Raw genomic sequence first — 16,295 nt, 5'->3', positions numbered from 1 at the left:
TCAAAAATATAATTTTAAAAGACAAGGTTAAGGCTACAAATACATAATTTTAGTTCAGTATTGGAACGAACTCACCGCTTAACCGCTGATGTTCGTTATCGCAATTGGACTGGCCGCAGGCCTATATTCGCTGCCCTATGATTGTCATTGTAGCTGGTTTATTGTAGCCCATCTGGTCGTAGCTGATAAGGGTTGTGCTAGTATTGTTATAGCCGGTATGAACGCAGCTAATAAGGATGCGCTAGTAGTATTGGGGTCGGTGGTACCGCCTGGTGGTTGTTGCGCTCGTGGTTCGAGGTGATCGAGTGAACCTGGTGACAATAAAAACTTCGTGTTGACTTTTACGACCTGGATGACTTGGTGCTAACTGGGTGTTCGTTGTATTACGCTGCAGTGTACTGCTGGCCCTGGAGGCGGAGGTGTTGGTTTAAAAGTCTTCTAGTAATTCGCTTGACCCTGCACTACTAAAAGCTTGTTATTTGGATTCGGACTTGTCGATGCTGTCGTATCAGCAAGATTCGTTAAATGTTCCTTAAATGTCGTTTTTGGTCCGCAGAAAATTGCAAAAAAACGAAAGATTCCAAACTGTTCGATACTGGTTAAAAGCTTCGCCACAATTAAAGGGCGTAAAATTATTCACAACACTTATTTTACCAATGTGCTGACCGGGTAGTTGGTCGATAAGAATGTGGGACTCAGTTAAACGGCAAGCAGTGTGCAATTAATAGGTTTTTCACTGCCGTCGGATTTAAATGTCGCTTCTTTTCTTTATTTGTTTCGGTGAATGTAGCTTTTCTAATATTTCTTCGTTTGCGTTGTCGTGAAGCAAAAAGGAAATATGGATGTCTTCTATATTTCTAGCTTCACAAAAACTTTTCCACCTTTTTCGTTTTTAAGCCCGGAAACGCATGCAATTTTTTCGCTAAAGATCGCCGGTCTGTCTTTTTCTTGTTTTTCGATATCTTTTTATCGCAACTTTCGCCACATCGCTAGGTGTGTTCGCGTGAGCACGCTCCCAAGTGGATCGTAGCCGTAGACCGTAGCAGCAGACCGTAACAAACCTGCTTCGCTTTGAAGACCTGACGATGAAGCGAACAGGAAACCGGATCATCTGTGGGAAGCCACTGCCAGGGACCTCCGATGTCAATCAACGTGGGGCATGACTCACCCCTGAGATAAGAGTCTCAAAGTCCTACTACGAAGCTAGCCGGGCAACATGGGTCCATCAAAAAAAAAATTTCAGTCAAGTTGGGAATTATTTCTGTTTCCTAGTTAAAAGGGCTTTGCGGCAATTAGGCATTTGTTATGGAGAACTCGTCAAAACTCCGAAAGATGATTTCTAATGGGTATCGCTCCCACAGGAATGCAAAATCAAAAAAAAAGGTCTAGACATTTTGATCTGGAGAACTCGTCAAAACTCCGAAAGGCTAGTCCGACCTAAGTGTGGACTGCCAGGGTGTTCACGGTCCTCGGTGAGTACTCGCGTGAACTTCCTATGAGGTCAGTGCTCGGGGAGAATACTGGGTGAGATGTCCCCGACCGCCAAAACGCCCAGACAAAAAAGTCCGATTGGTAGATATATAAAAAAAAAGATCAAATTGTAATTTAGCAAAAGAAACGCCCTTGTTGGTTCATTGCGGACGAATGTCCGAAGCATGGAAGCGACCTATCAATTTCCCGTTTAGGTCCTCGAGATCATACAATGCATTGCCTATTTTTCGGAGCACACGACACTTAAGGTATTTCGGCAGGAATTTGGCGTTAATACCCTGTTTAAAGTTACTTAAGGCAAAGTTTCTTCGGAAAACTTCCTGACCTTCCTTGTAGTTGACTTGTCTAGAGCGCTTGTTATAGGTGGTTACTCCCCTATCCTTAGCCTGATCTAAATTTTTACGGATTTGCTCACGAATATTAGTCAACTTGTCAGTTCTGCTTACTATCGTAACTTGGTCTTCTCGAAAGCTGCCAAGCTTCTCTAAAATTTTGTACGTGGAGGCATGTTGGACCATATTTTGGCCATATAATGCAAAGTATGGGGAACACTGAATCGCTGTATGAAAATCACTTCTCAAAACTGATAAAATTTCGGGTATATGCTTATCCCAATCGGTGTGGTCAGGCTTATCCTTCAGGAAAATCCTAATCTTAGAAACAATTTCTCTATTGACGCGTTCGGATGCGTTCGCTTGGGGAGAATATAGCCCCGTCCTCACGTGCGTCACCCCGTAATTTACTAAAAATTGGTTCATTTCCTTCGAGATAAACTGTTTACCATTGTCACTATGGATAAATTCAGGAACCCCCACAGTCGGAAAAATTTCGGAGGCGAAGTAATTTATAACGTTAACAGTGGTGGCTCTTTGCATGGGCTTTAGCCAAACGTATTTTGAAAGATGGTCTAATACTATAAAAATAAATTGATTACCCCGCTTAGATCTTGGATACGGCCCTAGAAAGTCGCAATATAACCGCTGAAATGGCCTTTCGGATTCAAAGGTACTCCCTATAGGTGGTCTCGACTGCTGATTGGTGGGTTTTACCGTTTTGCAGGTGTCACAATGCTGGACGTAGTCCCTGACGTCCTTAGCCTGCTGCGGCCAGAAGTACTTCTGCCTAACACGTTCTAAGGTTTTCTGCCATCCGCCATGGTAACTCCGGTTAGCGTCATGTGCTAATCGCACTGCTTCCTTAGTCAACCCTTTTGGCAGCCATAAACGCCACAGCGAGTCTTCTTCCCCTTCCATCCCCTGACGAAACTTAACTCTTTTGAAAATTACACCGTCCACAACTCGCAAATCCGGAAGTGATTCCTCGTTTTCGGTGACGTTCCGAATTAAGTCTAAATATTCGTTGCTGCTAAATTCGGGAGAGACTAAATCTATTTCTCCGGGTGTGGTAGTGAAAGCTAACTCGTCAGCATCAAAACGCGACGGCGCGTCTGGTACTACATTCAGGGTGCCCTTACGATGTTCCATTCTAAAGTCGTATCTTTGCAGTAAGAGTGACCATCTCGCCAACCTCCCGCTCAAGTCTTTTTGTGTCATCAGCCACTTGAGACTGGAGTGGTGCGTAATAATCCGAAAAGGTAATCCTTCGACATAGGGTCGGAAACGCTTCACGCTGATTATGGCTGCAAGACATTCCAGCTCGGTTACTGTATAATTGCGTTGAGCATTATTCAGCTTTTTCGACACGAATGCGATTGGATGCTCAGCGCCCTCATCATCGACCTGGAACAACACTCCGCCAACACCTATTTTGGAAGCGTCGCATTGTATTACGAATTCTTTGGAAAAGTCTGGTTGGGCCAAGACAGGCGCCGAACTCAAGGCTACTTTTAGTTTTTCGAATGCCTCTATAGCTTCAGGAGTAAGCTTAAACGGGCCTGCTGACTTGCGGAGACAGTCGGTCAAGGGACCTGCCAAGTCAGCAAAGTTGGTAATAAACGCTCGGTACCAATTCGCCATGCCCACAAACCTACGCACTTTCCGAGGGGATTTAGGGATCGGGAAGTTTTGCATTGCTTCTATTTTTCCCGGATCCACTTTCAAACACCCGCTGCCTATCAGGTACCCTAAATAGCGTATTGCTTTCTGGCAAAATTTACTTTTCTCGACGTTTATTGTCAGACCTGCGTCTCTCAAACAGTTAGCCACTTCCGCCAGCAATTTCAGGTGGTCTTCAAAATTTGTACTACACACCATTAGATCATCTAGGTAGACGAAGACATTCTCTCGCAGACGCGAAGGGATTGCCTTGTCCATCAGCCTACTCATATTCTGCCGTCCATTGCACAGACCAAATGGCATCACCTTGAAGTGGTACAGAGGCCTCCCCGGAACTGCGAATGCTGTTTTTTCTTTGGAGGACTCTGTCAGTTTGATCTGGAAGAACGCGTCTTTCAGATCAATGCCACTAATAAAATGCGTGCCTTGAGTCTGCTCAATAAGCCGTTGATATGAGGCAGGGGGTATGAGTCCTTCTTAGTCACCGCGTTGACCTTCCTCGAATCTAGACACAGCCTAACTTTACCTGGTTTCCGGACCAGTACTACAGGACTACACCACGGGGATTTGGATTCTTCTATAACTCCTAATTCGAGTAACCTGTCTAGTTCTTTAAAAGCTTCGGCTTGCCTCGGTGGCGAAAGAGGGAAATGTTTGCTTTTTATAGGTACAGCATCACCGGTGTCGATGTGATGCTCCACTAATTTCGTTTGCCCTAGGCCTAATTTCTCGTATGAAGGAAACGTCTCGATGACCTTTTGCAATTCTAATTTTTGCGTTGGTGACAATTCGTGCAGGTTAAGTTCTTCTTCCTTCTCAAAACTAACCTCTAAACACTCTACGCTTGGGAATATTTCGGGAGCTAACGCAAATGCTCTCCAAAAATCTACCCCGAAGTATGCTTCTTGGAGCAATGAGGGAACAAAGTAAAAACGAATAACCTTTGTGATATTTTTGACTGGTAGGGATACTGAGCCAAAAAGTTTTTGCTTGTTGCCGCCCGCGGTATATACGAACGCGTGTAAGGGCTGATATTCGAAGCCGTCATCCTCTAGGAATTCTACTCCATTTTTCCCTAAGATGGAGACGTTGGCTCCCGAGTCCAACAGCCCTACAAGAAAGCTATCTCTAATTTTAGCCTTTACTAGAGGCCTTTCATCCTCTGTAAGCGTTAACGTGGTGGCTTGCAGCAGTCTACGCTCCTGTACTCTCCTGTGGTATCTCTTCCTACACTTCAAAATATTGTCCGATACCGGGTATTGTTCGAAAATGGTCTGTCTTATTTGTTCATACCTATGTTCCATTTCTTCTAGGTTTGGTGAAAGATGTGTTTGGCAAGCGACATCCCTATGCTGGCGTTGCAGAATCTTGATACGCCCGCCCGTCGCGGATGAGGACGTTTGACTCTCGGATTCGGAACTATTCGAATTGTCCGTACTGTCAGGGTAAGTTATTATCACGTTTGAGGGCTCCTCCGCCAGGGTACTACTGCACCTCGGAAGCGTATCACCTCCATGCAGAGATTCACCCTCTGGTTCAGCGCACGGGATGACGCCTCGAGCACTGGCTGATGTGGGAGCTATGAAGCCGAACGAGGTTCCCCCGCCTTCTCGCTCGGGTACTGGTTTCCCTGCCTGCGATGGTCCCTAGGGCATTTAGGAGTAAATACCCCCTTATACCCACATTTAAAACAAAAAGGATTTTTATGGGTTCCTCACAATATATATAGGAGTGCCCCATTGCCTGGCAATTCCAGCATTGGATTCCGGAATAGTCCGGTCGCCTGCTGCGTCCATATTCCAGCGCCTCTATCTGCGGATCCATCTCGACGTCTTCGCCTTCTATCCTCATGTCCGGGGTTGTCACGCGTGCTTCGCTTACATGCCGTCCTGGGTAAGTGGCTCCCAACAGCTTGCTTTCTTTCAGCACTTGTTCACCTCTGCGTGCTACATCGCGTAGATCATGAAGGTTCCTTACATCTGCGTTGAAAAGCATCAGCTTAAGGCTACTGTTGACGTTTCAAGGAGATTATGTCCGTGTGAAACACGTCATAGCACTCACTTGCTTTCTGCTTTCGCATGAAAATCTCCATCATGATCTCGTGGTCAGTTTTCAAAGTGCCAAACTCTCTTTTCAGTGAGTAGCACAAAAAGACATAATTCGCGTTTGGGTTTTGTTTCGTGAAAAGCCAGTACCATTCTTCGGCTCGTCCAGAAAGGAACAAGTGGAAACTAGCCATTATTTGTTCGTCAGGGCATTGTGTGCGCTCACACAAGGTGTTCAGTTTGAAAAGGAAATCGGCTACGCTCCCAGTGCCGTCAAATGAGATTTTCCACTACTGCGGTTTTACTGCTATGCTGCTTGGAGTCGGGTACATTGGTGGTACTCCCGTTGGAAATGGGTTACGGTCCATCCTAATTGCGTTCCTGTGTTGCTGGTTTGATTGCTGCGCGGATTCGAGAGCGGCGTAGAGCTGGTCCATATTGCTTCGAATTGACCCCATCTCTCTCCGCATTTCCTCCTGCGAAGCCTGGAACAGTTGGTGTAGCACGTCCACCCACGAGCCACCACGATTGGCTTCGTCCTGCATACCTAGGGTATTCGCCCGATCACTTGTAGCGTCTCCAAAATTTCCTATCTCCTGATTTGGTGGTAAAGCGCCAGCTCCATCGGGTGCATAGGTCGACACATTGGTCACTAGCCCCGAGATATCATGCGCGCTTACTGGAGGCGCATTAAGGTTGCTGGTGCTTATAGGTCTGTCTATTTTGTCGCGCGGATCGTTCAGGTCCGAGCCTATGTTCATTAGCGCGGGATCTCCGTAATGTCCCCTACTGGGGTGTGCACCACCAAGGGACGCCTGGCCTTGGGAAAAACCCCCCTATTACTACCGCCCCGGTTCTGGTTCCCCCGGAAGCTTCCCGCACTCCCAAAGGGAGTAGTTCGGCCTGCTCGCGTGACATAATAATTAAAAAAAAATTTTTTTTTTTTGTTAGGTCGTAGTTTGTTAGATCCTAGTATTCGGAAAAATGCTTTTATTTACTGCCAAACTTAAGGCCGTTAGGGGTTATGTAAAAGGTCTAAACTCACCCTCCTTCCACCCTATATTTTAGGCGAGGATTTGTCAAAAAAAGAAATGTGAATATTTATACATATGCGAGAAAAAAAAATTTTTTGTGTGGAAAAAAAAATCGCGCGAACACGTATTGTTGTTCTTTGTTCGACTATCGTATCGACAAAGAAATTCAAAGCTGGGAAAAAAATAGTTAGTAAAATATAAAATATAGGTGGTGATGGGAATGCTGACATCCCATCATTAGAAGGCAGCAGGGCTACAGAAAAAAAAACACAGATACATTCATACATGTCCTTAGTGCTCCCAACCGCAATGCGAGGGGGTCTTAAGGCCCCCCTCCGAGACTGGTTGGGGCCACTAGGGTCCGCTCCAGGCACACACGGGTCGGTCTCAACACGCTCAGCCGCAACGCAGGGGCAGTCTCCAGGTCCTTGCCCCTGGGACTGGTTGGGGGTGTTGAGGCCTCCCGTCCATTCACTCTGGACACCCCTCCTGCCTCCGCCGCAATGGGTGGAGCGGTTTCGGAACCGCTCCCCCAGTCTGGTGGGACAGGAAGGAGTGCCACTTTGAATCCCAGCTCAACCCGTCACAGTCCAGGTGGCACTATGGGTTGCCACCTGAGACGTGGGATGAGCTGGGGTCCTACAAATCACACACTCACTCATACCTGACATCACAAATTCGGCATGAGGGAAACTAAAAAAAAACTAGAAAAAATTTGACATAAAAAAACCCAATTAGCGGACAAATATTTTTCCTATGCCGACTAACGGACAACTTCCGGAAAAAAAAACCCCCACTTACAAACAAAAAAAATAAAGTGCGTGCAGCACTGCCTCATCGGGTGAAAATAAAAAAAATCCCGGAGACTGACGTGAAGTCCCGTGACCCCTTTGGCCACTGCCCCCGATGACCAGCCCGGACAACCTGATCCGTCCAACCATCCCACCGCAACGTAGGTGGCAGCTTCTGTGGCTGCTCACTCGGACTGGTGGGATGGTCAACTTCACAGGTTGACCCTCGCGGCCAGCGCCTCAGGCGCCACGTTGGGCGCCATCTGTTATGGCGGCCTCAGCAACTGTCAACGATGATCACTTCGGACAACTTGATCTGCCCAACCATCCCACCGCAACGCAGGTGGCTGCTCCTTCGGCTGCTCACCTCGGACTGGTGGGATGGTCAACTTCACAAGTTGACCCGGAATGATCAGCGCGACAGCGCCTCAGGCACCAAATCGCGTTGGGCGCCATCTGTTATGGAAACGCATTTACAGTGGAAGCAGTAAGGAAGGCGGTCGGCATGATGTTGGGGTGCACAGTGGCTAGTCATTGTCGGCTGGGGCGGGTCCTTGCCAACCTTACTGTTCCTGCGCCATAAACAGAAAAAAAGTTCCTATCATGCCTATCAAAACTAGCTGTCAAAAAGCGCAGAGACCGACTCAAAACGCTTGAAATTCAAAATAAAACAACATCCGGCCGAACCGCATGTCACGGACAGACCGTTGGCATTCAAAATCTAAATTCCAAAAAATTCAAAAAAAAAACTGACACAAAAAAAATTACCGAACCGGACATGACCGGTTACTACTCTGAAAATCAAAAAAAACTGCTGAAAATAAAATAAAAGAACCAAAAGGAAAATAAACATAAAGGGCCGAATATATAGAGGGGCGCCGCGGGTGTTGTTGCGACGCCCGGTGCTTATACCCACCCTCAAATCCATGGCCACCGACGAACCTGAATTTCGGTGGCCCCTTACCTGATCACCCTACGTACCTTCTAAATCAATAATGATGCCAGCATTCCCATATTGTTAACAAATTTATTCAATATTCATTATTACTAACATAGCTTTCTTTTTCTGTTCTTACTGCAAGGTTTTTGAATATGTTTAAGCTTATAAATAATTTTATAAAAAAAAATATAGCAATCGAAAATGCGAGCCTAATTAAAGAGGAACTCTATTCCTGTTTGTAAGTTTTTAGAAAAATTTATTGTGAGCCGCGTTTTGCGACGGTCCATTGAAAGTAATAATAATTGGTTTGTTTTATAATCTACTATACTATATGTGTAATAAAAAAAATCTTTTTTTTTTGTAGAAATTTGGTTAAATGCCCTTTTCTCCTTTCTTTTCACAAATCTATCTTAGGGCTGTACAGTTTGGATACAACTTCTGATAATTGGGGCCCCCTTACAAAATTAATAGGTTGTTGTATTAGATTTACTTTGAGTTTAACAGAACATCAATTTGGTATTACACATAGTATAATAACACTAATATGTACTATGCACTAGGAAATTTATTATAAACGCAACTAGGACTAAACTTGGGGTGAATCCTACCCCTCAAAAAAATATCGTTTCACAAGTTCAAGTAAAACGTATGCTTTTTAATTCATGGAAAAATTACGGGAGTCATACACCTGTTCAGGTAGAACGTGAACTTTTAAATTTATTGTGAACTCAACGAAATTGTTTTACAGGTTCAGGTAAAGCGTGAACCTTTTAAACTTATAGTACAATTAATGAGATCGTTTTACTTGTTCAAGTGAAACGTAAACTGTTTTACATGTAACAGTCAGGGTTGGTATTGTTTCGGGCTTAGTTCAACTCAGTCAACAAAAAATGTATACAAAAGAAGTTTTTGTTTTGATAATGCAAGCTAATCCGCATTACTTGTTATTTGCGTCTCTTAATATAGATTTAATGCATTTTAGCTGATAATGCAACTGAACTTGAATTACCAATAAAACTTTATTCCTTACAGAAACAATATCAACACTTTTGCTCATTCCAAAATCATATTCGCAACGATTGCATCAATTAAAAAAAATGTAATGGTAAATTTCTACCGTATCGCAAAGCAAATTTTAATACCTGAAACACTTTTTTTTTGTTTCACAGGCAGTATAAATTGCACACCTATGACCATTAAAATATGCTTTGTTTTTTTGTTGGGTAATTTTTTTTTTGTATGCAACAATTTTGAACGTACAACAAGAATTGCTTTTTTTTCTAAACTTTTCATTTCCTTTGGTCATTGTGCATATTGCATTCGTATTCACATTCGCTTTAATTCTACACTAGGGTGATAGCCTTAAACTTGAGTATGTTGGTATATTGACATTATATAATGTTGCGGAGTCAAAAATATAATTTTAAAAGAAAAGGTTAAGGCTACAAATACATAATTTTATTTCAGTATTGGAACGAACTCACCGCTTAACCGCTGATGTTCGTTATCGCAATTGGACTGGCCGCAGGCCTATATTCGCTGCCCTGTGATTGTCATTGTAGCTGGTCTATTGTAGCCCATCTGGTCGTAGCTGATAAGGGTTGTGCTAGTATTGTTATAGCCGGTATGAACGCAGCTAATAAGGATGCGCTAGTAGTATTGGGGTCGGTGGTACCGCCTGGTGGTTGTTGCGCTCGTGGTTCGAGGTGATCGAGTGAACCTGGTGACAATAAAAACTTCGTGTTGACTTTTATGACCTGGATGACTTGGTGCTAACTGGGTGTTCGTTGTATTACGCTGCAGTGTACTGCTGGCCCTGGAGGCAGAGGTGTTGGTTTAAAAGTCTTCTAGTAATTCGCTTGACCCTGCACTACTAAAAGCTTGTTATTTGGATTCGGACTTGTCGATGCTGTCGTATCAGCAAGATTCGTTAAATGTTCCTTAAATGTCCTTTTTGGTCCGCAGAAAATTGCAAAAAAACGAAAGATTCCAAACTGTTCGATACTGGTTAAAAGCTTCGCCACAATTAAAGGGCGTAAAATTATTCACAACACTTATTTTACCAATGTGCTGACCGGGTAGTTGGTCGATAAGAATGTGGGACTCAGTTAAACGGCAAGCAGTGTGCAATTAATAGGTTTTTCACTGCCGTCGGATTTAAATGTCGCTTCTTTTCTTTATTTGTTTCGGTGAATGTAGCTTTTCTAATATTTCTTCGTTTGCGTTGTCGTGAAGCAAAAAGGAAATATGGATGTCTTCTATATTTCTAGCTTCACAAAAACTTTTCCACCTTTTTCGTTTTTAAGCCCGGAAACGCATGCAATTTTTTCGCTAAAGATCGCCGGTCTGTCTTTTTCTTGTTTTTCGATATCTTTTTATCGCAACTTTCGCCACATCGCTAGGTGTGTTCGCGTGAGCACGCTCCCAAGTGGATCGTAGCCGTAGACCGTAGCAGCAGACCGTAACAAACCTGCTTCGCTTTGAAGACCTGACGATGAAGCGAACAGGAAACCGGATCATCTGTGGGAAGCCACTGCCAGGGACCTCCGATGTCAATCAACGTGGGGCATGACTCACCCCTGAGATAAGAGTCTCAAAGTCCTACTACGAAGCTAGCCGGGCAACATGGGTCCATCAAAAAAAAATTTCAGTCAAGTTGGGAATTATTTCTGTTTCCTAGTTAAAAGGGCTTTGCGGCAATTAGGCATTTGTTATGGAGAACTCGTCAAAACTCCGAAAGATGATTTCTAGTGGGTATCGCTCCCACAGGAATGCAAAATCAAAAAAAAAGGTGTAGACATTTTGATCTGGAGAACTCGTCAAAACTCCGAAAGGCTAGTCCGACCTAAGTGTGGACTGCCAGGGTGTTCACGGTCCTCGGTGAGTACGCGCGTGAACATCCTATGAGGTCAGTGCTCGGGGAGAATACTGGGTGAGATGTCCCCGACCGCCAAAACGCCCAGACAAAAAAGTCCGATTGGTAGATATATAAAAAAAAAGATCAAATTGTAATTTAGCAAAAGAAACGCCCTTGTTGGTTCATTGCGGACGAATGTCCGAAGCATGGAAGCGACCTATCAATTTCCCGTTTAGGTCCTCGAGATCATACAATGCATTGCCTATTTTTCGGAGCACACGACACTTAAGGTATTTCGGCAGGAATTTGGCGTTAATACCCTGTTTAAAGTTACTTAAGGCAAAGCTTCTTCGGAAAACTTCCTGACCTTCCTTGTAGTTGACTTCTCTAGAGCGCTTGTTATAGGTGGTTACTCCCCTATCCTTAGCCTGATCTAAATTTTTACGGATTTGCTCACGAATATTAGTCAACTTGTCAGTTCTGCTTACTATCGTAACTTGGTCTTCTCGAAAGCTGCCAAGCTTCTCTAAAATTTTGTACGTGGAGGCATGTTGGACCATATTTTGGCCATATAATGCAAAGTATGGGGAACACTGAATCGCTGTATGAAAATCACTTCTCAAAACTGATAAAATTTCGGGTATATGCTTATCCCAATCGGTGTGGTCAGGCTTATCCTTCAGGAAAATCCTAATCTTAGAAACAATTTCTCTATTGACGCGTTCGGATGCGTTCGCTTGGGGAGAATATAGCCCCGTCCTCACGTGCGTCACCCCGTAATTTACTAAAAATTGGTTCATTTCCTTCGAGATAAACTGTTTACCATTGTCACTATGGATAAATTCAGGAACCCCCACAGTCGGAAAAATTTCGGAGGCGAAGTAATTTATAACGTTAACAGTGGTGGCTCTTTGCATGGGCTTTAGCCAAACGTATTTTGAAAGATGGTCTAATACTATAAAAATAAATTGATTACGCCGCTTAGATCTTGGATACGGCCCTAGAAAGTCGCAATATAACCGCTGAAATGGCCTTTCGGATTCAAAGGTACTCCCTATAGGTGGTCTCGACTGCTGATTGGTGGGTTTTACCGTTTTGCAGGTGTCACAATGCTGGACGTAGTCCCTGACGTCCTTAGCCTGCTGCGGCCAGAAGTACTTCTTCCGCCATGGTAACTCCGGTTAGCGTCATGTGCTAATCGCACTGCTTCCTTAGTCAACCCTTTTGGCAGCCATAAACGCCACAGCGAGTCTTCTTCCCCTTCCATCCCCTGACGAAACTTAACTCTTTTGAAAATTACACCGTCCACAACTCGCAAATCCGGAAGTGATTCCTCGTTTTCGGTGACGTTCCGAATTAAGTCTAAATATTCGTTGCTGCTAAATTCGGGAGACTAAATCTATTTCTCCGGGTGTGGTAGTGAAAGCTAACTCGTCAGCATCAAAACGCGACAGCGCGTCTGGTACTACATTCAGGGTGCCCTTATGATGTTCCATTCTAAAGTCGTATCTTTGCATTAAGAGTGACCATCTCGCCAACCTCCCGCTCAAGTCTTTTTGTGTCATCAGCCACTTGAGACTGGAGTGGTCCGTAATAATCCGAAAAGGTAATCCTTCGACATAGGGTCGGAAACGCTTCACGCTGATTATGGCTGCAAGACATTCCAGCTCGGTTACTGTATAATTGCGTTGAGCATTATTCAGCTTTTTCGACACGAATGCGATTGGATGCTCAGCGCCCTCATCATCGACCTGGAACAACACTCCGCCAACACCTATTTTGGAAGCGTCGCATTGTATTACGAATTCTTTGGAAAAGTCTGGTTGGGCCAAGACAGGCGCCGAACTCAAGGCTACTTTTAGTTTTTCGAATGCCTCTATAGCTTCAGGAGTAAGCTTAAACGGGCCTGCTGACTTGCGGAGACAGTCGGTCAAGGGACCTGCCAAGTCAGCAAAGTTGGTAATAAACGCTCGGTACCAATTCGCCATGCCCACAAACCTACGCACTTTCCGAGGGGATTTAGGGACCGGGAAGTTTTGCATTGCTTCTATTTTTCCCGGATCCACTTTCAAACACCCGCTGCCTATCAGGTACCCTAAATAGCGTATTTCTTTCTGGCAAAATTTACTTTTCTCGACGTTTATTGTCAGACCTGCCTCTCTCAAACAGTTAGCCACTTCCGCCAGCAATTTCAGGTGGTCTTCAAAATTTGTACTACACACCATTAGATCATCTAGGTAGACGAAGACATTCTCTCGCAGACGCGAAGGGATTGCCTTGTCCATCAGCCTACTCATATTCTGCCGTCCATTGCACAGACCAAATGGCATCACCTTGAAGTGGTACAGAGGCCTCCCCGGAACTGCGAATGCTGTTTTTTCTTTGGAGGACTCTGTCAGTTTGATCTGGAAGAACGCGTCTTTCAGATCAATGCCACTAATAAAATGCGTGTCCTTGAGTCTGCTCAATAAGCCGTTGATATGAGGCAGGGGGTATGAGTCCTTCTTAGTCACCGCGTTGACCTTCTTCGAATCTAGGCACAGCCTAACTTTACCTGGTTTCCGGACCAGTACTACAGGACTACACCACGGGGATTTGGATTCTTCTATAACTCCTAATTCGAGTAACCTGTCTAGTTCTTTAAAAGCTTCGGCTTGCCTCGGTGGCGAAAGAGGGAAATGTTTGCTTTTTATAGGTACAGCATCACCGGTGTCGATGTGATGCTCCACTAATTTCGTTTGCCCTAGGCCTAATTTCTCGTATGAAGGAAACGTCTCGATGACCTTTTGCAATTCTAATTTTTGCGTTGGTGACAATTCGTGCAGGTTAAGTTCTTCTTCCTTCTCAAAACTAACCTCTAAACACTCTACGCTTGGGAATATTTCGGGAGCTAACGCAAATGCTCTCCAAAAATCTACCCCGAAGTATGCTTCTTGGAGCAATGAGGGAACAAAGTAAAAACGAATAACCTTTGTGATATTTTTGACTGGTAGGGATACTGAGCCAAAAAGTTTTTGCTTGTTGCCGCCCGCGGTATATACGAACGCGTGTAAGGGCTGATATTCGAAGCCGTCATCCTCTAGGAATTCTACTCCATTTTTCCCTAAGATGGAGACGTTGGCTCCCGAGTCCAACAGCCCTACAAGAAAGCTATCTCTAATTTTAGCCTTTACTAGAGGCCTTTCATCCTCTGTAAGCGTTAACGTGGTGGCTTGCAGCAGTCTACGCTCCTGTACTCTCCTGTGGTATCTCTTCCTACACTTCAAAATATTGTCCGATACCGGGTATTGTTCGAAAATGGTCTGTCTTATTTGTTCATACCTATGTTCCATTTCTTCTAGGTTTGGTGAAAATTGTGTTTGGCAAGCGACATCCCTATGCTGGCGTTGCAGAATCTTGATACGCTCGCCCGTCGCGGATGAGGACGTTTGACTCTCGGATTCGGAACTATTCGAATTGTCCGTACTGTCAGGGTAAGTTATTATCACGTTTGAGGGCTCCTCCGCCAGGGTACTACTGCACCTCGGAAGCGTATCACCTCCATGCAGAGATTCACCCTCTGGTTGAGCGCACGGGATGACGCCTCGAGCACTGGCTGATGTGGGAGCTATGAAGCCGAACGAGGTTCCCCCGCCTTCTCGCTCGGGTACTGGTTTCCCTGCCTGCGATGGTCCCTAGGGCATTTAGGAGTAAATACCCCCTTATACCCACATTTAAAACAAAAAGGATTTTTATGGGTTCCTCACAATATATATAGGAGTGCCCCATTGCCTGGCAATTCCAGCATTGGATTCCGGAATAGTCCGATCGCCTGCTGCGTCGATATTCCAGCGCCTCTATCTGCGGATCCATCTCGACGTCTTCGCCTTCTATCCTCATGTCCGGGGTTGTCACGCGTGCTTCGCTTACATGCCGTCCTGGGTAAGTGGCTCCCAACAGCTTGCTTTCGTTCAGCACTTGTTCACCTCTGCGTGCTACATCGCGTAGATCATGAAGGTTCCTTACATCTGCGTTGAAAAGCATCAGCTTAAGGCTACTGTTGACGTTTCAAGGAGATTATGTCCGTGTGAAACACGTCATAGCACTCACTTGCTTTCTGCTTTCGCATGAAAATCTCCATCATGATCTCGTGGTCAGTTTTCAAAGTGCCAAACTCTCTTTTCAGTGAGTAGCACAAAAAGACATAATTCGCGTTTGGGTTTTGTTTCGTGAAAAGCCAGTACCATTCTTCGGCTCGTCCAGAAAGGAATAAGTGGAAACTAGCCATTATTTGTTCGTCAGGGCATTGTGTGCGCTCACACAAGGTTTTCAGTTTGAAAAGGAAATCGGCTACGCTCCCAGTGCCGTCAAATGAGATTTTCCACTCCTGCGGTTTTACTGCTATGCTGCTTGGAGTCGGGTACATTGGTGGTACTCCCGTTGGAAATGGGTTACGGTCCATCCTAATTGCGTTCCTGTGTTGCTGGTTTGATTGCTGCGCGGATTCGAGAGCGGCGTAGAGCTGGTCCATATTGCTTCGAATTGACCCCATCTCTCTCCGCATTTCCTCCTGCGAAGCCTGGAACAGTTGGTGTAGCATGTCCACCCACGAGCCTCCACGATTGGCTTCGTCCTGCATACCTAGGGTATTCGCCCGATCACTTGTAGCGTCTCCAAAATTTCCTATATCCTGATTTGGTGGTAAAGCTCCAGCTCCATCGGGTGCATAGGTCGACACATTGGTCACTAGCCCCGAGATATCATGCGCGCTTACTGGAGGCGCATTAAGGTTGCTGGTGCTTATAGGTCTGTCTATTTTGTCGCGCGGATCGTTCAGGTCCGAGCCTATGTTCATTAGCGCGGGATCTCCGTAATGTCCCCTACTGGGGTGTGCACCACCAAGGGACGCCTGGCCTTGGGAAAAACCCCCCTATTACTACCGCCCCGGTTCTGGTTCCCCCGGAAGCTTCCCGCACTCCCAAAGGGAGTAGTTCGGCCCGGTTGGCCGTACGACTGCTCGCGTGACATAATAATTAAAAAAAAATTTTTTTTTTTTGTTAGGTCGTAGTTTGTTAGATCCTAGTATTCGGAAAAATGCTTTTATTTACTGCCAAACTTAAGGCCGTTAGGGGTTATGTAAAAG

The 16,295-nt window shown here is 45.1% G+C and overlaps 1 pseudogene; it reads right to left on the bottom strand.

Annotated features, from left to right (window-relative positions):
- LOC137254248 (nuclear pore complex protein Nup160 homolog) overlaps positions 1-16,007 on the bottom strand; it is a 29,087-nt pseudogene extending 13,080 nt beyond the window's left edge.
- Between the last annotated feature and the right edge of the window lie 288 nt (positions 16,008-16,295).

The sequence above is a fragment of the Eurosta solidaginis genome, chromosome 5 (genome assembly GCF_040869045.1).
Source record: "Eurosta solidaginis isolate ZX-2024a chromosome 5, ASM4086904v1, whole genome shotgun sequence".
NCBI classification, from domain to species: domain Eukaryota; kingdom Metazoa; phylum Arthropoda; class Insecta; order Diptera; family Tephritidae; genus Eurosta; species Eurosta solidaginis.
The sequence above is the reverse complement of the archived record's forward strand: the minus strand, read 5'-3'. Positions and strand labels throughout refer to the sequence as shown.